The sequence below is a fragment of the Molothrus ater genome, chromosome 4, assembly GCF_012460135.2.
Source record: "Molothrus ater isolate BHLD 08-10-18 breed brown headed cowbird chromosome 4, BPBGC_Mater_1.1, whole genome shotgun sequence".
NCBI classification, from domain to species: domain Eukaryota; kingdom Metazoa; phylum Chordata; class Aves; order Passeriformes; family Icteridae; genus Molothrus; species Molothrus ater.
Genome location: NC_050481.2, coordinates 40360761 through 40386334, shown reverse-complemented (window position 1 = coordinate 40386334; position 25574 = coordinate 40360761). Strand labels below are relative to the sequence as shown.

General features: G+C 41.1%; 1 protein-coding gene across 3 annotated transcripts in view; it reads right to left on the bottom strand.

The window, feature by feature from the left end:
• STOX2 (storkhead box 2) overlaps positions 1-25574 on the bottom strand; it is a 143925-nt gene that overhangs the window by 75528 nt on the left and 42823 nt on the right. For 2 of the 3 annotated variants that reach the window (XM_036381832.2, XM_036381835.2), the window contains exon 1: positions 22661-22970. The exons of the other annotated variant lie outside the window; for it this stretch is intronic. The gene's annotated coding sequence lies outside the window, so the exon portion shown is untranslated. Of the gene's footprint in view, positions 1-22660; positions 22971-25574 lie in introns of those variants that run through there. 3 annotated transcript variants of the gene reach the window in all.

Sequence of the window (25574 nt, the reverse complement as noted above, 5' to 3'; positions counted from 1 at the left end):
CCTGCCTGCCTCATAACCTAACAATTCCTTATCAGGAATTGGCAATATAATAGCAGCCATTTCAAAAGTATAGATTTAACAGTATGAATTTCAAAAAAGAAGCTTAGTTCCATATCAGACATTACAAAGGATTCTTATATGTTCCATCAAAACCCTTGTTCAGCCCAAGTTCATAAGGAGCCTGAAGTCTTTTGGAGAAACAATTCAAAATCTTTGCTTCTGAAAATATGTTTTATCTTTTAATAAGTGAGAAAACAAATCTTACTAAGAATATCTATTGCATGTGATCTTCATAAACACTTACTAGTTGCTGAGCAGGCCTGTTCGCATTTTGTAGAAGAAAAACAGAAAAGGACATAACTTGCCCAGAAAAGTGTAGGAAACCAGTGGCAAATGCAGTGTTAAAACTTTGGGATCTCACCTGTTATTTCAAAGTTCATTTTTCCTTATCTGAAAAATAATTATGTAGCAGAGTACAATATGGTGACCTGTATACATATTTCTCTGCATGTGTATGTGTATGCGTGCTTGTACGTATATGGCAATTGCTCTCATGTAATGTGGTATTTCAAGTTTCAGCTGGGACTACTTTTTTTTTCCTTCCTATGACAAACAAGTTTCCATAGGGACAGCAGCAGGCTTCAGTAAGAGGGTGGGCTGGCGTTACTGCCTTAGCTACTTCCTTGGCTTGGGGACTGACTGCATGAGGTTTTTCAAATTAAATAAGCACACAAGCCAAATACTAAAATAAAAAAGGCAAAATAATAGGACATGCAAGGAGGAAATCCCCCTCTTAACTAAGACAAGCTACACCTCTAAAATAATTTTCTCTCAAACTATGCATTCAAAGCCTGGGTTCTCCCTTACCCTGTCTCTACCTTGCCTGTGGCACACAGCCTGATGTGGCTGCCTCACGGAAGAAATTAGGAGAGCTTCACTTTATTACTGCCAGCTGAGCTGGTGCCTGACAAGCACCCAACACCACTGGAGGAGCTAACACTCCCAAGATGCCAAGTGCCACACAGAGTTTTGTGGCATCACACTGCAGGTCTATCATAGGGGTCCTTTTCCCCTGCCCAGCCTCAGCAACAAACACTACAAATAACATTGGTAATACTGGGACACAGGGGAGACTTTGCACTAAGGAAGGCCACAGTCACAGGCAACCAGGTAAAACAGGGAGCAGAGGGTCCTTCTGTGGCCTATGAAAACAAAACCATCACAATCTGTAACATTTTAAAAGGGGGAGATTGGATGCTGTGAGATTCTGGGAAGGAATTGCAGGGTTTTTGAAAGTAGGAGAGGGAGAGCGGAAAGGAATAAAAAAAAAATAAAGTGGGGAAAAAAGCCTATAGTACAAACAGTTGGAAAGCAGAGGAGGAGGAGGAAAAATGGAGTGTGAGAAGAGGTGGGAAAAATGTAATTATGAACTTGTGAAAAACCCCAAGCTCATGTATAACATCACAGGGTTTGGTAATCTATAGGTTTATTAGATTTATAGCCTTGCATAATCGAGTTCCTGAGAAAATACATTGCCAGCATCTCTAACATTATAAATCCACGAAGAAGAAAGTTTTCCATGTCGTAAACTCACCATTTTCATGTGTGGATTCTTTTATCTCTCTATTAACAAAGGTTAAGAGCTCTAACTCTGAAAGACATGTTTTTAAGCAATCTTTTACAGGTTAAGGCAGTCTGGCAATACACCATAATTGTCTTTGTCTGTAGGAAGCACTACTTTTCCAGATATTTGCAATCAGATATACTAGCAAGAACAAACCAGAAACCTCACTCACACCCTTTCACATCAGTCCTTAGACTTCTGACACTAACACTATTAATTTGTAACTTCTCACTAGTACTTGTTGTTACTCAAATATGCAAGAGAAGCTAAGTAATTGTAATCCATGCTTGTGGTCCAGGTCACAAAAAGAGGGAGTCTTTCTTGATGGATTTATTGGCAAAGGAAAAGTTGGGCTTGCCCAGACAACTCTCTTCTTGGAGAGAGCATTTGAGAAACTCCACCAAAAAGGGAAAGAAAAAAACCCCAAGAGCAAAGGTATAAGTGAAAAAATTTCCAAATAGAAAAAAGAAAAATGTTTCAAAGCCTATCACAAGCAAGTCTTCAGTCTTGCTATCAGGTTGTGTTATACCATGGTAGTAATCCTGGCTTACTTACAGCACCTCTTAAACTAGTTTCAGATCATATTTCTCTCAGTGTTATGCTTTGGGAATGTGTGATGACAGGAATGCAGCGCTGCTGCTGCACACGTGCTGTAGTTCACCAATTCATTTTTCTGTGTGCTGCCTTATGTGCTGTGGTATTTATTTTAACTTGCATGACTTTTAAGAAAAACCTGTCTGTGTAATGAGAAGAAAGGCTCCCCTGTTTTCGTTCTTTTTTTTTCATGCCAGACCTTCTGATTGCATTTGTGCTTCCTCTGCACAGAAGACAATTGATGCAGAAGGTTTCTCAATCTGGATGCCCAAATCTACCTAAAAGCCAGTGTACAAGCAGGAACACTTGTAGGATACAGCTTTTGTTTTGATGCATGCTTTTCTTCTCCTATTATCACTGACTCAATGCAAGTTAGATATAATGAGTGGAAGCTGGGCTTGTAACTCCTCAGTGTACAAAACTAACAAGAGAGGGAGACAAGCCATGAATCCTGCACAAATTTCCTCTCACATATAACAGAATTCTAAAACTTGGAGATGTGGACTTACAGCAATTCAAATCACAAGTCAATTCATTCACCGGCTGTTCTTCCAGAGGATATAGTAGCAAAAGATATGCCAAAAATGTTGGTCTCAGCTTTCTTGTTTTCCACTGGTGTCACATATCATTAGTACCCTGGTATTTAAGTAACACACTGATATATGGGGACCAGCTGTACTGGAACTTAGAATAACAGCCTAACCTTCTGCTTTGGGAGTTGAAACAATGGAGAGCAAGAAGTCAACAGCCAGTGTAGGTCCCACCAGCAGTAAAAGCCATCACAAATTATCTTCCTAGACATTAATTCCCACATCTCTGTGTCTATCTATTCTCATTCCTCCACAGAGTCTATGTTGCAAAGATGGCACCATGCATGTGCAGGCCTTGGGCTCTTGTGAAACTTCTGGGTGCTACATCAATACAAACAAGGAGATTCTGTGTGTCAGGCAGGTACTTCTTAAAGAAAAAATGCACTAAGAAGAAAAGGCCCTTGGTAGTAAGAAGTGGGCAGTGTTTTGCATCTTGCATGGCTTGCATTGTCCTGCAAAGAGGACAATGAACATATTTGATGGGCAGTCCTAAAAGCAGCATACCAAGGAAACTAAATCCCAGCAGCTGCTATAACACTGCAGAACATTTGCTGAATAACCCAGTACTAAGGGCCCTCTCAAAATTCTTGCTTATACAGCTGTGCAATATAGTGACTATATTTTATAGTTGTATATATATAGCATGTACAAGAGGCAGAGATCTTTAAAACCTTAGAAAAATTGGGAGTAGCCTCTTGAAAAGAGGCTACTCCACTCTTTGTAAACAACCTCTTATCATTCAGTTACTTCCATATGTGCACAAAGCTCTGTCTAAATTAAACAGGCTTTCAAAATAGTGGTTTAGTACTGAAAATGTATGGTTTCTACCAATAAGTTTGAAAAAAATGTAAGCAAGAGATAAACTTACAAATAAAAAAGTACCAATTTCCCACCTCACAGAAAAGTAGTTCAATCACTTCATGGATGTTTATTATAGTCTCAGATTCAGAGGCTGTCTCATTGGCACATACATTTGGGCATGAAAAAACTCTAGAGAGGAATCAGAAGAACAGACAAAAATTACATGACTGTACACATGCCTGACCCAAGGCTTCTGGAAAATCAATGCAAAATCATCAGTCTGCTTGTCCTCTGGACCAGACTGTAGCACTGCAGAGGCAGTTTGTTCCTGTGAAGGTGGTACTCTTTAGTCATTGGTTTTCAGCAGGACCCTGGAGTTTGTCCCTTCTCTGATTCTGCAGTAGCACCCATCAGAAGGACAATTCCACTCCTGGGACACCTACCCTGACAAGCCCTGGTTACCACAGCTTGCTGCCCTCCCCCACTTGGCCTTTGAAGCTCTGATATTACCCACCTGTGTGCAACCAGAGACAATTTCCCATTGCCCTGTTCAGATGAAGGTTTATGCAGGCACTACTTGCACTTGCCTCTGTAGAAGCTGTTCTTAGCACTTCTCCTGAATGCAGAGATTTTTGTATTCTAGTAGAGGAACAAGAAAAAGACATTTTATAGCACTGGGTCTCAAACTTCTCCCACCACCTAGTAAGAAAGTTAACTTCTTCCTCAGGGGTCCAGTGCAACAAAATAATTTTTGTCTTACTAAGTGACACCCTATACAACAGTAGCAATCTGCTAAAGCAAAAGTATCATCTCCAGGGAGCTCTGCTACTTTCTATTTCTATAAATCCTTTTAGATTACTGTGGGGCTGTCAGTTGATTTGTTATTAATTAATATTGTTTTAAACAGAAAGAGAGGCTTAAATCTAGGAGAGCGCAGTTACTTCCCAGATTTCTGCAGGTCAGTGCAAGATCTTTGACTCCTCTGTGGAGCTAAGTGGAAGGGAGCAGCATCCAAAGCCTCACCTTAGCAAAATGTTTCTGGCACAACACTGCACTGTCACACCAGATACAAGAACCATCTCTGGTGTGAATTTTGCAACCTATAACTTTCTGGCCAGATCAAGGATAATAACAAGTGAAAAATGAAGATGTTATGGAGAAAAAAATTCTCTTATGACAAAGGAATATTATTGTGAAAATAAATAAATTGTGAAATTAGGAGAATTAAATTAATATCAAATTAGAAAATTTAGTAAGAAAAGTCCTTTGTAATTCTGAAAAGCGTACTCCTCACTTCTACCACAATCTACCACAATACCATACTTACATCCTTTAAAGCACATGAATTACAGTAGCATAGGATAAAATTTCTTTCAAAATGCTTTATGTATTACAATGAACTTTTGTAAGGCACAGAGAACCACTGACATTTAAAATATCCAGAAACCCAAAAATATATTTCTCAAAAGAAACAAACATCTTAAGTGAGACCATTTACACGAAAGTAAAATTTCCTAGCATTAGAATTCTATTTGAAAGAATCACGTACAAAATTAAGAGCTAGAAACTCTTTAGTCTTCATTAAAACTGATCACTATTGAGCTGAACTCAATACCTACACAACCCAACTGTGGTAAATCTTATTAGTTATGGTGATCATCTCAGAAACTTCAGCAAGGAGTCACCATGTTCCCATACATAAAAATTTCAAGTGCTTTGTACCCCCAGCTATTCCAGGAATCAGCAAATACTCAGGGCAAAGGTTTCTCAGATTGTTGTATGAAGTAAAAGAAACTCCAAATGCAAGGTGCTCAGCGACTTGCCTTTGATCTTTTTCTTAATGGGGGAGATGTTTAGTAACCTTTCCATCTCTCAGACAGTGTAAAGTAGATCAGACAATCTGCCTTAACAACTGGCAGGGTTCAGATTTGTCAGAGCATGATGCTAGTGTCAAATTGTTTTTGTCTTCCTTCCTCTCTAAAGATGGATCTTAACTATTATCCCAGCTGATGGAACCAAGACAAAATAAACACAGACATCAGGACTGAAACAATGATAGACTATCTGAAAAGGCATTTAAGTGCCCACAGTCATCCAAGAGTAAAAAGTTATAAAAACAAGTACTTTTTTTAATTGCCCATATCCCCATGTCATTCCCGAGGTATTTAAAAAAACCACAAACCCTATGGATTTCTACCCACCGCATAGTAATTACTGAAATAACAAAGAATTGGAAAAAAGTATTTCCAAAGCCTGATGCTATTACTGAACTGCCAGTGAAAAAATTCTCCCTAACACCCCTTAAGTCTATCCTCCTGCACTCCCTAATCTGAACACAAAAGGTTGGGTTTAAACACCCACCCCCCACCCTGAGATTAAAACCGCCTGCAGTTTTCAGCTTTGGGCCAGCACTGACAATACTCTAAATCCTTGGCTACTGGCTTCGTGAAGACACAGCCTACAGAGAGTCCCTCAAAGTTCTTTGAAATGTTAAATACAAAGCAGGAGGAGGTCATAAAGGAAATATTCTTTACAAAAGGAATGGATATCATATGCAGGCTTTTCAAATACATTTCTCAGTTGCTTTGCTTCCAGCCACCATTTTCTCAATCCTGCATTGTCTGAAGCTTTTGAAATAAAATTCAGGAATTAAATAAAGCACACAAATTAGTGTTATAAACAGCTGCCAATATACGAATTTGTTACCTTTTAGCTCTCATAAATCTCTCCAATGTATATATCGTATCCTAATTCTTCTCTGGAAAAACGAATTATTTACCTAGTAAATGGTCCTACAGCAATTACTAAAAGCCCAGCTATGTAGAAGTAACATACAGGTTTTATTGCATCATCTTCTGTAGCATCTGCCCAATTACTGCAATAGAAGCCAGTGTGGTTCCCTGCTGCCCTGGAAATCCAGCTATCTTTCTGCCAAGAGCCTTCTAGCATGCACAAAAGGAACAGGGATTGAGAAACCTGTTTTATCCCCTCTTATCCCATAAACTAACAAGCCTTTTTCAACTGCAGCTTTTCTCCACAAAACCAGGTAATTATGCAGGATGGGATTTTCAAGGTAGATAAAAGGAAAAAAAAGCAGTCAGTTCAGCATATCAGCTTTGCCAAGTACTGTCATCTCAAACTCTGAGGGACTTGCTTGCATTGTGGGGGAGCAGGCAAACACAATGATGCCCTGCCACTGCCATAGGGGCCAGCTGTAAGCAATGAGCTTTGTGGTTCCTAACTGTTGGGAGGTGGTTACATTTTCCTGTCCACTTCCATTCTTCTGGAGGCAAACAGGATGATACAAGCCTTATTTCTGTCCCCTGTCTCACCCTGAACACTCAGTGTCTCTCCTTTCTCATTTGGGTATCATAAACTCAATGATAAAATGAGTTTTCACATTCATTTTTACATTCATTTTGAAGAACTTGTGTTTGGCTTACTTGTCTCATAAGGTCTTGTGAGCCTTATCCGTACTAGGTTCTGACAAGATGTTCCACCAAACATCCATAAAAACATCCCTGCCCAAATTTACAAATTGTGTACTTGAGGAGAAAAGTAACTGGTTGTCATAGTGACGTTCACAGTCTGAGGAGCCTTTGGACTTCAGTGTCATGAAAGGTACCAGGAGTTTAAAACCTCCAACTAGGTGAAGTGGTTAATGGAAGCAAGTACTCCAGCCAGCAGCAAATGCATGCTTAAATCACTGGTGATCCTGTAGAATCAGGCTGCGGCACTTTGAAATCATTTAAGCTGTTTAATTTTGGGTTATCTGCAAATTAGTACAGCCCAGCTCACAGAAACTGCCACTGCTGTGACTTACATGCATGTCTGACAGGCTGCTGTCCTCTGCTTTTGACATCAGTCTAATATTGGGGTACCTTCACAGGAGGGAAAGCCTGCTGACAGAAATGTTCCAGCTACAAAAAAAAAGACTGAAAGGTTACAGCAAGCTCAGGAACATCGCATGCTTTTGGCAAGGTGAGACAGAGGAGGATGAAAGGCAAAGGAGGGTGAGCAGAATTATTGTTCCTCAATGATTAAACAAGCACAGAAACTATGATTACAGATCACTGACATCTTTTATAACATGCCAAACTAGCACACAGAGAAACATGCCTCAGTAATTCAGTCATACAGGCACTATTGGCTCTCCACAGTTTGAAAAAAGATGAGGGTCTTCAGAAACAGAGGCTTTGCCCTGACTCCCTGCTTTAGGCTAGTGAAGTGGCACAAAGCCTTTGAAGCATCTGGAGAGCAGGCACTGCTAGATATAGCCCTGGCAGCCAAAAATGCTCCTTGTATTCAATCCTCACTCTTCATGGCAGGAATCAACTCAAGATACACGGTGATCTCTGCCTGTCTGTTGGACTCCTTACCTCTATAAAACAAGTAAGAACAAACTCCAAGCAGTTGCAACCTGAACCTAGGCTTCAGCAAAGCAAACAGCTAAAAAAGCATCCCTAAAGAAACCCTAGCAGGAAGGCAATTTATTCTTGAAGGGGATCAGGTCCATAGAACTTCTGAGGAATGAGAAGCAATGATTCAACTGACACAGTTCAGTCTTGCCTTGCCTCACATTGCTCGTAGTATCAACCACCATCAGTCTGCCTGGTTTATCCAAGAGGAAAAGATAATATTTCAGTATGAAATGAACCTCCTGGTTCTCTATGTGCTCAACTAAAGTAACCAACCATGCATTATTTGCAAAAGAATGTTGATGACTCAACAGTATTTGGGGTTTTTTAAAACCACATCTTTCTGATAAGACTTGTCCATTTTAATGAGATCTATACCAGAAACATTATAAAAGTAAGATTTTTTCATAATTGTATGAAATTGTATTCTTGTTTCTGTGTTACCAGTCAAAGAAATTTCCACCACATTTTATTTTGTTCCTATTTAAAGAAAAAAAAAAGCCTAAACCAAACAAGAACACTGACCTCTGAGCATGTGACTACAATAACACATTTCTCTTTTAGTGAGCTGCGGTGTCGAGCAGGCCATTTCAAAAGTGACAAGATCCTGGTTCAGAGGATGTCTGAACACATTCCTGTTTATCTTTACCACTTCAGAAAACTGCATTCTCTCTGACTGCTACAATCTTGAAAATCAGTGCAAAGCTTGGTGATTTCAGAACCAATAGATTTTAGTCCAAGAGAAGACAGTTAGAAACACAAATTTCACCATATCCAACTTCTGATAACAGTATTCCACCACCCCAGAACAATCAGGTAAGAAACTGAAACCTTACAATCATATAAAAATGTACAAGAGACTTAGGCATACCAGCTGTGAGTAAATTCAGTGGACAAAACAAAAAACATATTCAGAAAACATTCTATCTCTGCCTTCTTGAAGAAAAAATATGATACTATGCACCTTTGATGGCAGGAAGGGTACAATCCCTTTTCAAAGCAGAGGGATGGAGTCAGTTATAGAGATATAAACAGCAATGTGAATGTAAATTACAATGCAACGTGAACCTAAGTTCCAAGAAGAGCTACAAGCACCAACACCTCCCAAAGAGTGGAGGCAAGTTATCAGATACTTAATGCTCCTATTAATTATGTTTACACAAGTTTCAAGATATTCCTGCACAAGGTAGGGTTTCACATTTACTGAACAGGGGGTTACTAATTCTGGATGAAAATTAAATAACTCCAGCTACAAAATAGTTATTCAGACAAACTGGATAAATCATGTTTATAATTAATATATAAGTTCATGTTTTGCTTGGCATTTTTAAGTCAATTTTTTTCTGGATATCATGATTTTCACAGTCAGAAATAAAACATAGACACTCAACATTCCCAAGGATGTCTGCAACAAAAGAATTATGTGAAGATGGCAAGCTGAAGTGCCTTCATTTGGATACATATTTGTATCCAAAGAGCAAGCAACAAAAACAGAGTCACAGAGAGAAACAGATGGCCAGTGAGTTATCACTCCTGATCTGATGACTTATGTGGGCTTAACTTGTTTATTTACTCACATATTTGCAAAAAAAGTAACTTTCCTTATGTTAGCAGCAGCAATATTGTATATTATGTATATTATATACACAGTACATACCTCTACCTACACTCAACACAAGGGTAAATAGGTATTTACCCTCTAATTATGGGCTCTCCCACAACCATGAAGTCACACCTGACCCTTCCCAGGGCCAGGGAGTTAAATGACTGGTGTCTAACACCACAGCTCAAGAAAGGGTTAAAAGAGGATCAGTGTTACAGCTGCCCTGCTCAGTGGCTTGGAGACAGGACAGAAGTGCTCAGGTCCTCAGGGGCAGGGAAGTGAGTCTGTAATTACTGGCCATACCCTTTACACCATCCACTCTGTAATTAGTGGCTATATCCTTTACACTCCTCAGGAACTGCTACTTCTCTCCGTTCACTACTCCCTGTTGATGCAACCCCCATGCTAACCTTGCATGATGCATGACAAAAATACTGTCATATGGTCCTGAAGCAACAGGCACCATTTGTTTGTCATTGAGTCCAAATGAACCAGCCTCAAAAATACAGATTCTTCTTAGATCATCTCACCCCCTCTTTAGGACTGATCTCATTATCTTCACTTTAATTGTTCTCATTATCTTCTGGGCATAGAAAAATAATGCAGCCTTTCTAAGGACATTAAATCAAATTATGTAAAAACACAGTGTTGGGAAAAAGAGTTAAAATGTTTTAGCTAACAAATTGCTGAAAATCAGGAAAGATCAGTGTGTGACCATTTAACCCCCCTGAAAATCACCAGGAAGTATTTTCTAGCTGCAATTACAAGAATGCTACTGCCCTCAGCTATGGTTAATTGTAAAGGCAACTGATAACCACCTCTTAGCTGGCAAAGAGCAGGCAATGGACAAAGAACTTCTGCATTATTTTCCCACTAGCAAAGTTTCACTGTGTTTTTGTGGAGCAACTAAAGTAAGTAAAGGATTCAAAGTAGTCAGTGTAATTTTATATACTGGAAGAGTCCTGAAAGTAGAGCAAGATATTTTTCAGTAGATTCTTCAAATTGCCAGGATGTAAATGTGATGAGGAATGTGTTTATAGGCACCCTCACAGAGCAGTGTGTGCTGGTAACATTGACGTAGGATGGCTGCATTGATCAGCTGGTTAAGGATCAGATCCTCTTCATAGGTATATTACCATGGGGATAGATAGGGGAGTGTCTTTGAATAAACTACTGAGCTCCAAACAGCTCCTGCAACAATATCCCTGCAGTCCTGAGGACTTGAGTGGGACCACAGGTACAGCAGATCCCACAGCAGCAGTCAGGAGACTGAAACCCAAAAGAAGGAATCAGGTACAGTGAAAAAAAGCTGAACTCCAAGCAGGATGCTCCCTTCTGACCCACCAACATCTGGTGCAAGACAGCCTGGTGCTGTATCTGGTGCAGCATCTGAGCTCTGTGACAGTGCAGAGAATTTTACTCCCATCATTCCACCCACTCTGTGGTGTAGGAAGTGCTGCACAGACAGACTCATGAACACCATCTGCTTCAACTGTGGCATTTGACTCCCTTCCTCCAGCATGTAATATTCTGAGATGGTCTAAGCATATTGATACAGTCCTACATTTTACATATCTGTATGTCAAGCCATTCAAAAACAAAATCAAAATATATTTTTCTTCTCCCGTAACACTGCTTCTAGTTATTCTAACTGGATTTGCTTGCAGTGTTTCTTAAAAAAAAAAAAAAACAAAAAAAACCATAAAACTCTGGGGGATCATGAAACTCTTATTTCAATAAAAATTAATAGGCATAAACACATGCAACACTTACATCTGCACAGTAATGTAAAGTCTACAGAGGAAACAATTTTTTTTCCCCATGGTACCTTTATTCTACTACAAAGAAAGAACACTAAATTTCATACGTTAATGCAAACACAACAAAAACTTCCATCCAGATCAGGAAAAAAACCTTTTTCCTAAATATGTGAAATCACTAACTATCATTTTCCTATTCACATCTGTACTTCAAAATAAAAAGAAAAAAAATTTCCAAGTACTTGGGTTGTCATGTCACTGGGGTTTATTATAATCACACACAACTGTATCATCTATTAATTATAAAAAAGATACATATTACTTACAGCATTTCTGTAGCTTGGAATGCAAGTAACTGAAATAGCCCCCCAGTGCTCTTGGAGATACAACAGCAAGTTAGACAGAGGCACACAACATGGCACACTCTCTTTTTAAAAGCTGTTCAGTGATTTGCAGTGTCCTTAAGGATCATATTTTAAAATTTATTTTTAACAGAAGCCCAAAGTCCCACAACTGCAAAAGTAACCACTTGGCTCTTATTAGGCTTCAGAATGGGCAAAAAAACAAGGAGAAAATCAGTTCCCAGCAGATTCCAACTGTTTCCCCTAAAGGGACACACCCCAGCATACTGCTTGCTCTCCCAAGTGTCCCAGGGAACTCACCCAGCACCATGCTGGGAGCAGTGTTATAAAAAGTCCTCACATCTTCTAGTGCCAACCAAACATCTTAACATGAGATTAAAAACATGTTCCTCATGCATCTATTGTCTGTGGGCTACATATCAGCTTTCCCTAAACCAACAAGCACTGATAGAAGGACAAGGTAGCTTTTGACATACACAGATAAAAATTATCTCAATCTTTCATTTATCTTTAATGCAAAAGCACCTGTACAATGCCTTTAAAAAAATTAAAGGATTTAAATTTTTGCTCAACTTCATGATAAAACTGTTTTGTTCGACATGGGGAAGAAGGGCATAAGAAAATAAGGAACATGCTTTTAACACCGGAGTGACTTAAGGAGAAGAGAAGGAAGACTGCTCACTGAGCTCATCACCACACAAAAACCTTTCACCTGTCAGAGGAAGCCCCACCAGCCCCAGGCTCAAGCTGCCATCAGCTTACATCTGAAAACGTTCTGCCCCACCTCAGCCCCCTTCCCAGGGGGCATATTGCATGTCTCTAGACCATCCCAGCAGGCCCACCACGGGCACTTTCCGCTCTGGGCTAGAAAGAAGGAAAAAGCAGAACATGATATAATGATGCTGATATGAAACTGTATATGCAAATAAGCAAAAGGGCTAATTCCAAGCAAAGGGATTGTTTCTGATTCTCATAAGACACAGAAGTTGCCAAACTAAGAAAAATACAAAACTGTTACATGAAACACAAAAGGGTTACACAGATTGAGTATTTGCATGTGGACAGGACTGGCTTGTTTGGGATGATTAAAGCAATGCAGATCAAACCTCGAACATGTACTTCTGAGCACCCTCCAAGCCCAGGCAGGCTAGCCAGCCATGGAAAAGCCCAGCCAAGCAAAAAGATGGCAAAAATATGGCACCCACCACCCATGAGCCCCCAGTGCCTGCCTGCTCCAAGCACCCACAGCATTATGGTACCCCTGGCATCTGCTCACCCTGCCCTGCACGGGCACTTGCTGGCAGCGGCAGGAAGGTGAGCGCTGCTCAGGCAGAGGAACAGCCCACAAACAGGCTGGGTCCCTGTTCCTCCAGTGCAAACCCCTGCAAGGGCTGCAGCTCCAGTAAGATGGGCTCCTCCCCTCAGTACCAACCCGTGCAGGGCAGGGGAGATCACACCACACAGAGTGAGAGGCTCCTTTAAAGGTGTCAGGCCATGTCTTTGACACCAGCACTGCTCTGCTGGACTGAGATGCAGTGAGTGTGGGACGTGCAGCTGTAACTCCCTGCCAGGACCAGCTGCCTTTCTGCTAGAGACAAAACTGGACCTACTACTGTGGCCACAGGATGCGCTTCAATTTAGTCCAGAATTCTATGTTTTGGTCATTTAAATAGCAGGTGGCATTTGTAACCAGCTCAAATAGCATGATTGTCAGGATAAGACATTAAAGAAAGCAGCTATTCACCTTACTAATCGAACATTCTGCACATTGGAGATGTATTAGTGGACCAACTGAATACAGGAGAGTAGGGATGAAACATAAATAGCACAATTATTTGGTTCAAACCATTCTAGAAAGTTACTCAACAAAAAAGTGCAAGAAGGTAGCATTTGGAAACATTTGGAGAAACACATTCCTAAGTGAGGCTTGAAAGCCATCTGAAATAAATACAGCAGAACTCTTCCAGAGGCAGGGGTTTATAAATATGATTTATAGTCTGATAGCAAAGCAATGAACGTAGTCGTCATGCACCTGAAATTGCTTTACATTTGTGATTCATTTGCACAAGGACTGCTTTCAACAGCCTGGTTTTTTTAGATTTTAATCATAACTCCATTAAAATAGAAGAAACTCCCCAGCGATCCCCAGTACAATCTACTCCAATATTTAGTCTGCTAAAGAGGCCAGCAGTACACAGCCAGGGGAGAATAAGGTGGCACTTACACCTTCTCGTAAGAGTCTCTGTCTCGCTCCATTTTCAGCTCAGAGGATTTGCTGTGCCTGCTCTGGTTCCTCTATTGAGTAGTCTCTGTGAGGCTTCTCTGCCAAAGGAGTGCCCAATCTTTCCATCAGCCTGTGTAAACTTTCTGCACTCACAGCATCATCTGAAGTCCTGTAGGTCCTGCCTCTGGCATGAAGAATTGCCTCCTTTTGCTTTTAAATCCATCTCCCTCTAGTTTTATTTCCCCTCAAATTATTTTAACTGAAGAAGCAGTTCACCTCATCTCTTACCATCAAGAATGGTTTCATCCCTGACATGTTTTATGTAAATGCAATGAACTATTGCTTTATTTCAATTTAATTTTTAACCAGGCAAATTGAATGTACTCAAAAGATGGTAGTGATATAAACTACTTTCTAGTGTAGGGCTATGAAACTTGGAATGAACCATCACACACATTTTTTATATCATACAGCTTCCAGAAAAGTTTAGATTATTTTGATATTGAGAGAAGTGATTATGTCATTGTGCAAAATATCATTGCTGTTGAAATCATCAAAATATTTCTGTCTCCAGTCTTGTGGTGGCTGGCAAATTCTTCAGACTTTAGCCCTGATTTTCTGGGAGTTCATCTACATCATCATTGTAGGATGAGAAATCTGTCTAGGTTTTCCCCAGTTTCCCCATGGTTGTGCCTGGAAACTTATGAGGAATCATAATGACAGTGATGACTGCAAATCAACTCAGAAAATTAGTTGACATAAAATTTGATATTTTTTTTTCAAAACGTAAACCTGGTGACAGACTGTCTTGGATGGGCTGTCTCTCTAAATTTTATGAAGACAAAATGTAATAAATGTGACAAAGACGCACAAAAAAGTAGTAGTCAGTAATTGAGACCTATGAGAAGTACTCTTAAGGCAGCAATCTGGGTAATGAAGGAAAAAAAAATGCAGAATTTTCCTGTACTTTAAAAGCTAAGCACCACTTAGTGCCCTCTGCTGCATACAGAGGTAATATGCAAAGCATCACTGAACAATGACATCATCTGGTATTAACACGATATGTTGCATCTATGACAAATATTTATTTCCTTAATTGCCCTTGTTTTCTAAAAATACTAATAAATTATGCAAATATCTTCAGTACCAGCTTAAGCAGGTGCTTTTTACATCCTCTCTTCCCATGTAGTATCCCGCGCTCTGCCTGCAAGCAAGCTGTCACCTCATCTCCCACATCTTACATAGTGGGAAATGCACGCTGAGCAAGTCGAGGTGCTGGGTGAGGGGAGTGTACAGCACCCTCAGTGTGAGATTTAATCATGAGATGCTCATGACAGCTGAGCAGCTCAGTGGAATGTGGTCCACACACCGCCCCTGCCACTCCCACGGAACTCAGGGGAGTGGGAAGTGCCCCTCTCTCCCTGCTCTCAGCTAAAAGAAACAAAACAAAGACAAACAAACATAGGGGAAGGTCAAGCCTCCAGTGCAATTTTCAACTTCCAAATAAATGTGCATTAAGAGTCTATAAAAGGTCCTTCATGCACAACATGAAAGAGGTAAATGCAGACGAGAGCAACTGCGACCCTGAAGAGGATTAATTGTCAGACAGAACTGAGGAGGTCTCCTAATGTGGAACACAAATATTTAATCTGATTCTGAAATCTTATCTCCCGCCTTTGAGAAGATTAATGGAAATTCTTTTGCAGCAGACTATTATTTCTATTATTTCTGATCCATTTAATGAACTAAGCATATTTTCCAGAAGTAAAGTTTGTGCATTTTAAATACTTTATTAGCATTCTATTCAAAACTAAATCAACAGTTGATCATGATTAAAACCTGTTCAAGGAAGTGGGGACATAAAAAAATGTCATTTGCACGCATTCAAATTGCATTAAACAGGCATGCCACACATGTGCACAGACACAAAAATGTAAGATGTGAAAACATAAGGTATCTAATTTTGCAGGAGATATGAAGCATTCAAGATCTCCACACTGTACTTGAACAAAAACTGGCACAAAGATGTTATGGCAGTAAAGTTGTTCTAAAAAACCTTTTTCCAAACTGATAATCCTTGTTCTAGCCTGGTTAAGGGAGATTTCATAGAAGGAAGAAGAATTAATTAATACATCCTTTTTCTATCTTACACAGACTGAGTACAGGCAGACAGTTGTTATCATTGCTGTGCTTGCTCTGCCCAAGGAATCTATGTAACTGGCCAAGTTTCAGGGTTCTCCTTCATTTTCCCTTTGAATAAACTGACAAGTATAGCCAGCTGACTTCCTTTGTCCAGCTTCCTTCCCCCTGGAAGAAAGCAAGGGAGCTGTCTTTCCCACTTCTCTCATTCCTGCTAAGCCAGCATTCTCCCAGATAGTCCAGTCCTAAGCTTTTGGTGTATTTTTTCCTAGAAATCCAGGGGCTCCAGTAGGGTCTGTCTGAAGCAAGAAGAGCATGGTAGGCACTACAGTGGACAAAAGGAAAGATCACTGCCATCACTCCTGCCTCCTAGAAGTCCCTCTGATGATCCAAAGTGAGACAAGATGCATGGGGATCTGCTCCATGGTCACAAGCCACTCCATCCAGCTCATCCTGCAGCCCTGCTGAATGCTTGGCATCTCTGCTGGGTGACAGGAGCAGAGCAATGGTGATGCCAAACATCTATTTAAATCAGGGCTGAGAAACACTGCACATCAGGCAATCCTCAAGAATTTGGCTATGTTGGCTGGTTCAATTCAGCCTGTTCTGGTTTAAACTGAGCTAACCTGCATTTCATTGCTAAGTAAGGCTTTACCTGGGAGTTGTCAGCAATGAAACCAACCCGGCAGCATACAAACCTACACTCCTCCTGTTTTCTCAGTAGTCAATTAATAGTGAAGCTACCAGACATCAGCTGAACATTCTCTACACTATTAACCCCAGGGCTTTTACTTGAGATGCCAAATAATTCAAATAACTTCACATTTGTCCTGAGCAAAGAGTATGCATGCAGTTTCAGCACCTCACATGACTCAATTTGAGCCTTTAATCTAGAGAGGACTTTGATCCAAGGGCAACTCAAATCAGTCCTCAAGTAGAACACTGTGTGTGGGCTTCTGCTTGCTACCTGAGAAGGTAATGTAATGCTCCACTTGTACACATGAATGCCTGCATCTTTCCTGTAGTCAAGGAAACATCTTTATTATGCTTTCATTTTTAAAAAGTCCAAAGCACATTGTTCTTCTAAAGCCTCTTGATAGTTCTTTATATTATCTAAAGCAGAAGTACTTCTCTTTCACACTGAACAGTACAGAATGACAAAGACATGGGCACAATGCCTCCTGAGCCCATGGGAAACCCCCCCCACACACACACACCAAAATCATCCTCTTCAGCAGGGTTTAATGAGTGCTTCACAACCATTATTTTTGCACATAATAACCACAGTCATGAAGCAAGTCTCCCCTACAGCAAAAAGAAAGTATTTAATAAGAATCCTTGCATAATTTCAGGTAAAGCATGTTAGCTTCCAGTTCTCCCTGTACCTTCTTATGAAAATATCCAGTCAGTGAGAAGATGTCTGAGTCCCTGAGGTGATGCAATAATGCCACAAGTGCATTGCCTTGTGGACAAGGACACCCTTCCCAGCACAATAGCCCAGATTCAAGCATCCCTCACTTGAATCCCCAGGTATTTTCCCTCATATACCTGTGTGGCTGGTATGAAACAGATGCCCTGGAGAAAAACACAGTATGTGGTCATGTATTTTGTCATGCTCTCAGCTGTAAAATGGCAACTGTAACATATCCCTCCCTGAAGGACTTTGGTGATCACAGAAAAATGTCACATACATTCTGGTACAAAGATAGCACAGTCCATATACATACTCCAAAAGAGGTTTTGTCCATCATAACCTGCAGGCAGGAGAGCACCAGAACTTTAGGTTGTACCAGAAATTAAATACCTGCCATTTCTTAAGCTGAAAGCAGTTGTCCTCAGAGATTTTAACTTTAGGTTTCAGCACATAAATGTCCAAAGTATCTTAAGAAAAACAGAAAGACTGTTAATTACTTGCACATCCTGCACTACATGCATACAACCCTAAACATCTGCTTTGTTACATTGTGGAAAGCATTATCCCAGAACATACTGCCCTGATGGGCCTCATGTTGCTTCTACCATTTTTGCCCCCAAGAGTGCTTTGTGCCAAGTTTACAGACTTTAAAAGTTATTCTTTCTTCTTTCCTGATCTTAACCCAAACCACTAATTTTCTGTGCAATATACCCAGTAATCTATATGCAAAATACCTATTGGCACCAGCAACCACTACATGACATAAAACTTCAATTAAATTAAAAAAAATTCAGATTAGACAGATTATATTGGATGTTACCCATGGAACTTGATCCTGAACTTCAGCAGACGTGTTCTCATCTTGAGCAACATGAGATGATGGGGAAAGGCTGTGGTTACTTTGTGAGGACCAGGAGCAAGAGAGAGCTGCCTCCCCAGCACTGAAGGCCTGCAGGGTGCTCCTGGGCAGCTCCCAGCTGGAACTGATGGCTTTGTCAACCCTTCAGCAAAGTACCTGAGGTATGCACTGCCTGCTGGGAAGTTCTCCTTAGTCTTGCAATTTCTTAGGCAATCCCAGAACCTTTCTGGCTGCTGCTACTTTAAAGGCTGTGTGGTCAGACAGAGCACATAGTTTCCAACACAACTAAAGTTTCTCAAGGAATGTAGGCCACAGTGAGAAAATTTTCCTTTTCTAGCTCTGTCTTAGTAAAAGCAGAAGTTCCCAAGTCAAAGAAAAGATACTCCCTTAAGCCAAAGGCAAGTTATATGCTGCTGCAAACAAAACCAGTTTTAGAGTTCCTTTCTCTCACCTCCTGCTTCCCCTAAAAAAGGAAAAGCCCCACATGCTCATAATGCAGTGCATCTGGTGGCCTAAATATGGGTGTTACCAGATTCCCCACTGACATAAAGAGGTCAGAATTTGAGAAGCTGAGAAAATGACTTAAGCTTCCACATGAAAACTTGACCTGGAACAATTAACCTGAGAACAATACCAGAACAATGTCCCAGAAAGCTCATTTCCAAGACAAGTTTCTGCTGGGAAAACTTTAGTACTTCAGGACTGCTGAGAGTAAATTCTCACATTTACACCTGACACAACGAATTCATCCGGACATGCAATACTCTTAGAGCCCATGTGAATAAACAACTACCTTTTGCTACATCATTTCCTAACCTCCTTACAAAAATTCTAGGTGTAACATGCCACCATATCTAATACTTTTGGTATCTGCCTACAGTATAAAGGAAATTTTTTTTATGCAGTTGCAAAACCATCAAGCTCCTTTGAGAAACGTCCTTGTCTTCCAGGATGCTTCTCAGCCTGAAATCTAATTACCAAGGACCACTCCTGATCACCTTTACCAGTTTTGATACGCTTAAAAATGTTTTCCTCAACTATAGTCAGCATTTTTAACTTTTTTTCCTCAAATGTGAGAAGCAAAATAAAATACTGTGTTCTGTCTTTAAATAAAATTGCCTACACAGCTACTTTTGATCCACAAGTGCTTGTTCTCCCTCCCAATTTTCTCTGCCAACCACCCCCCACAAGACACACTCAGATTATTTGATTGGGTTTTTTTTATTAGCCATCTGCTGTGCAGATGAACACATGAAAAAATTAAAAATCAAAGAAAGAGAGGCAGATAAATGGGCTTTCACTAACCTTTTGCCAGGGTGGGGAGGCTGAAAGGACCTGTGAAGGCCGAGCCAAAGGGAACTAAAGCAGGCAGCAGGTTTGCTCCAGTTGGTAGGTGAGCAAGTGAACAAGCAGGAAGAGCTGGTGGCTTGGGAGGGAAGGAGGAGCACACCAGGGCAGATGAGTCATTAGCTACTAAGTTAGAGAATAAGCAGCTTGGAGTTGCAAATAACTGTATGCAGTCTGGGAAGTGGAGAGGAAGAGACACTTTCTGTCAAACTGCCCCAGACTGACAAACATCTGCATTTTTCACTCTGTAGGGAGTCTGCCCCTGCCTCCTCTGCCAGCCTTCCCTGTGTGCCAGCAGAAGGCTTCTCCCCAGCAGCTGCAGACCCTGACTTTCATTGGGAACAGCAGCTTGGTTTGCAGGAAAGCACAGAGAGCTGGCATGTGGTACACACACCTGGGAAGGAGCGCTGGAGAGCCGCAATCGCTCCTGGGCGTCCCTCATTCCTGCAAACCCTCCATTGTGGGAGGTGCTCTCTGCACCACTAACAAGTCTTTTTATGGTCAAGGTAGTTGCAATGTTGCCAAAATGCTGAGATTGCTGAAGCTGCTTTGATGGCCTAAGAAGGTCTGCAAAAGCCTGAAGCAAGGGAGACGTGATTAGTCTCCACAATAAAATTTTCAAATACTCTGGTGAGGAAAAGTCAACGAATAAAAAGCAAACCGCAACCTATGACCCACACCTTTGCTACCTAATTTTCTGTTAGAACATACCTCTGCTGACTGTAAAACCTAAAACTTGTAATTATGAAGCTGAATACATTTTTAATATGGTTGGATGGTTATGGGTGAAGTAACTTTTAAAAGCAAAAGGACTAGAGACCTTTCACAACCAGAATCTCAGATGTCATTTGAAAAGCAAGAGGATTCAGATTCAAACCCAACAGTTTCAAACCTGATCAAGACTGTGCTGAAGCCAAAACACCACAGACCTTAATTTTCCAGACCATACTAATACAGGAGAAGAGATTGGGGGTTTTTCAGTGGGGTCAACAAACTCCTCATTGTACTCAAAACATTTCTGGTCTAATATAACCAAAAATTTGTGAGAATAATCAGATATTATTTATATAGAATTATATTTTAATTTATTTTGTATTATATTTTATTTATAGGTGATATATATATATTTTACAAAATCTTGCAGGGTGTGCTCACAAGATTTCAATGCCATTGCTGCAGATTAATCAGGGTCTAACCCTGAGCCCACATGAAAATAACACCTCCTCACACCCCCTCTGAATAAAATTATTAGTCTTAAAGCACCCCATCCTATTTTGACTGCTTTTTTGTTCACATTTCCACTCACAAAATAATTCCTAATCCCTCTTTTTGAGCAGGCTGTTTCTGCTTTGTTTTCTGTAATCATCCTCACAAGGTATGACAAGGGAACAGGTCACAGCATCACCGTGCCCCGCTGCCCTCTCCAGCAGCACCCTCTGCCCTGCCTTGCTCCAGTCCTTGCTTAGTGGTTGAGCATTAAGCTTTCATGTTAGTGACTAACTTACACTTCTGAGAGTCTGTGGTGCCTTGCCCAGGTTTAGCAAATACTTATGCTTTTAGTGTGTCTGCTTTAGTTGATGGTAAGACCTGAGTTCTTTTCTCCTGCTAGCAGAAACGCTAATACCTATTAAAGTAAAATGCATATTTTCCATTATGATTTCTAGCTTTGCAGTCTTCTACTAGCTAGTTCCACATATTTCTGTTTCTTGGGCTCTTTGTAGCTGGTATTTCTCTTTAGACACCTACAGCTATATAGCACAGGAACACCAAATTTATCTCTATACCCACCTCAGATCACTTTTTGATGACAGAAATGTTACAAACAGTCTGGCACACATTCAGTCTACAGCACATCTATTCTGTGAATATCAAGGGAGACTTTGCTTTCCAGTCCAGTCAAACCAACATATTTAAATGGTTAAAGGGAAGGAGGAAAAGAAAAAAAAGGAATACTTCTATAACATAATTGCATACTTATAAATAGCATGCTTTCCATGTGTGTCAGATATCAAATAGCTTAATGACAACTGATAACTGGCTGATTTCTGCAATCTGCCATCAGCTGCTATTTTCAAGAGAACATGAGCTATTCCTAATACCGAGTTCAACTCCACTTAGTTGTGTAGGAAGCTAACATTTTTCAACCAGATGGCAGGTATATGCTATTTTAACCAAAACCCTGTTTTAAGAACAGTGGTTGGTACAATGACAGTGCTTGACAAGCCAAGAGGAATTAAAAAAAAAAAAAAGTAGATAACTACATAATACCATTTAATATTGGCCTTTAAAAAAATATAACATACTTATGAACAGCAACAGATGGGCCAGGCAATTAGGCTGCATGACCTCATTTGCTGGGAAAAACAAGGTGTTTTGTTTAGTTTTTTTTTAATTAAACTTCAGCTTTTATTCTCAAAATATACTTTGTAGAACTAGGATGTGATTTTCCTTGTGTGTGTATCAAGCCAAAAAGCCTCTTCTCCCTGAGTCAAGCAGGGATGAGCTGTTTGGCTGCATTATGGTGTGATTAATCCATGCAACTGGTTTAACACCCAACAGAGGAAAAAAGCCATCTCTAGAATACAGGGTTTGATATGATACAAATAACTTGTTGTTAAACATCTCTATCATTAGAGCAATGTCTACTAATTAGGAAATAAATAATTTACACTGGCATTTCTACGGTAGCAGAAGACATTATCCTGTTCTTTTTCACTGATGTCTCCTAAATAGCAACAGAAACAGTAGCTGTGAAATCCACTTTACATCTCACAGAAGTGAAGTATTTTTCTGAAGTGCCATAGCCTGAACATATTTTTTTTTTCTGCACCCCAGTAACAAACATCAGTGCCTTTTGGGATCTGACCCACTGCAGTCTGATTTTGCTGCCCATAACATAGACATGGTTTCCCCCTCGGTACTTACATTATGTCTGGAATCCTCTCTTCAAGCACAAATGGAGAATCAAGGGGTGAAGTAGAGTCTGGGTGCCTGAGCAGCACACTAAAACACCCCAGGTGATCACTGTGGCTTCTCCTCTCTGCTGTGTCAGAGATTTCCCTTGTATTCAAAGCTCATTTCAGTGGGGAAGATCCGATATCCTACCAGTCAAGCACACTGAGCCTTCAGATCCTTTAAAGCCCTACCAAAGCATTTAGCAGTAGATGTCTCTAGATTTACTGTTGTCTTTTTTTGGATATACGCCTATGCAAGAAGGAAGCAAACTCTCTTTATATTTCACACCCATTTGCACTACTTTTTTCAGGGTGTTGCTGAAAGAAAAAATTCCCAAGCTAGCTCAGCTCCAAATGGCCAACTACACAACCATTTATTTTCCTTTGGTTATCCTGACTGAGTTATTTTCCCACACGTTCCTGATGTGGTGGATGACTTGTCTGAGCAAGCAAGATAATGCTTTAGGCAGCAGAATAGAAAAATGCAAAATTGCAATGAGTCCTACAGGCACCTCCTGGGTTGCCTCCTGCCAGTGAGGCTTGGTCTTCTACCCCCAGCTGAAGCTGCAGGAGGTGCCCATCTATCTGAAGGCTTAGACTGGGGATCTCAGGCCCTGAGTGAGGTGCTCCAATAGCCTCATGTCCCAGCCCTGTGTCTGAACATAAAGAGAGAATTATTTCCACTAGCAGTGGACACCAAGGCTCAGCCCTGCTATTAACTGCAGTGACAGCTACCAGGTTGCTAATCCATGGCAGACTATTTCAGCCAGGACAGATGGATCACTTTCTGGGGAGAAAGGAGGACAGCCCAGGACCACCACCATTCCTACTGCATCACTGGCTGTGGCAAAAGGTCAAGGAAAACCAGGGACAGAAGGGGTTGGACTGGTTTTCTCCCCCTGGATTGGCAGGATGGCTTCGCTTGCCCCATACCTCCCCCTAAAAAAGGACAAAGCAGGTCCTCATCCCTTGCACCCACCCCTTCATGGCAGGGAGCACCATGTAGAAGTGTCCTAGACTTGTGGGATCATTACTTACACTGCCTCCTAAACAAAGAATCTCGGAATATCTTCTACAGAGAGAACAGTGCCACATATTTACCTCTGACCACTCTAAGTGCCACGTGGTAACAAACATCAAAATATCAAGAGTTTCCTGGAACTGGCTGCCCAGCAGGGATGTGCTATCCACATCTCTGGAGGAGACTTCCCAGTCTCATCTGACTGGATCAAGCCTTGAACAACCTTGTCTGATCTCACAGCTGGCACTGCTCTGACAAGGAGCTTCTGGAATCCTCTTCTGTTTGACTGCACTCAAACAAATGCATTGCTGACCACTGACTTTTCAGCCAGCAAGTCCTCACAAGCTCAGCACCCTCACAAGGATTTTGGAGCAAATTAACTACAAAAGCACAGCAAGGTACCCTCCTCCAGCCAGGAAGGTCTCCAGACTAGGGTTCTCCTAATGACTAATAGCTCACAGTGAAGAGCTTCTAACACATACAGGGCTGGGAGTCAAAAAGTGCAGAAATAAACAACGTCTCAGTTATAAAGAAGGATTTTCTAGATCTTTCCATAAGCTTTTACTTCTACTACTTTGTCCGTAAGCTTTTACTGTAGAGTTTACTTTTTTTCTTTTTATTTTTGCACTGATAGAAAAATCTATATGGAACTATCAAGAATAAAAAGATCACTTTTTAATATTTAGAATAACTGAAAATTTGTTGTCACTTAAAATCTTTACTGGAATTGGGAGTGAATTTTACACATGGCAACAATGAAACAATGCTGAGAAGGAACACCCTGACACCTCTTTTCACAGGCTCTTCACTTGAAATTGCAATTACAGTGATCTAAGTAGAAAACAATTCTGACATTTAAAAAAAGCTGTAATAAAAGAAAACACTGTTTTAATTTGCAGGGAGATCTTGAATCGCAGGTGTGCCTGATCCATGGAGTACACCCCAGCTGCTGGCAGGGTGGGTCTGTCAGCTGCACCTCACCACCCTCCCCCAGTCACTGCCTCAGACGGGGCTCAGGAGCTTGGCTGAGACACCAGGGTCACATCCCCACTGCTCAGCAGTGCAGAGTCCCCACTGCTCATCATGACACCCCCACTGGATCATGGGGACCCACAGGGTCACATCCCCACTGCTCAGCAGTGCAGAGTCCCCACTGCTCATCATGACACCCCCACTGGATCATGGGGACCCACAGGGTCACATCCCCACTGCTCAGCAGTGCAGAGTCCCCACTGCTCATCATGACACCCCCACTGGATCATGGGGACCCACAGGATCACATCCCCACTGCTCAGCAGGGCAGAGTGTCATGACAACTTCTCCCAGGCAGGAGCATGGTTAGGGGCAATTGCAAGGCAGTTGCAATCTATTCTTGCTGCAAAGATATCCCAAGAGCTTCAGCATCTCACAATGCCAATCAGTCTGGCTCCCTTCCATCTGACTCATGCCCACGTACCAACACAGCTGGCACATGGCTCTGCAGCAAGGGAAGCCACGTTTTTCCCCTGAGGGGAAGCTTGATTCATGCCAAAAGGTATTCCAGCCTGGATCTCAGGAGCAGTATCCACCTGTGCTCCCTAACACCAAGGCTTTTTAGCTCATTCCCTGTGCTCAGCCCAAGAGCCTCAGCAGTTTGGGGTCACCACACCTGAGCAGCAGAGGTCCCATGAGGGGCAGAAGGGTTCATGGATGGAGTGATGTACTTCAGACATTCAGAGTACCCACATCCCATTTAAAGTTTCACAGCGGGAGAGGAAAGGGAAAAAGAGAAGAAGAAAAAACAAAATTAAAAAGATACAATAGATGTGTTCACAGAACCCTGAAACACAGACAGACAGCAGCCCTGTTATCATTGCTGCAGCTG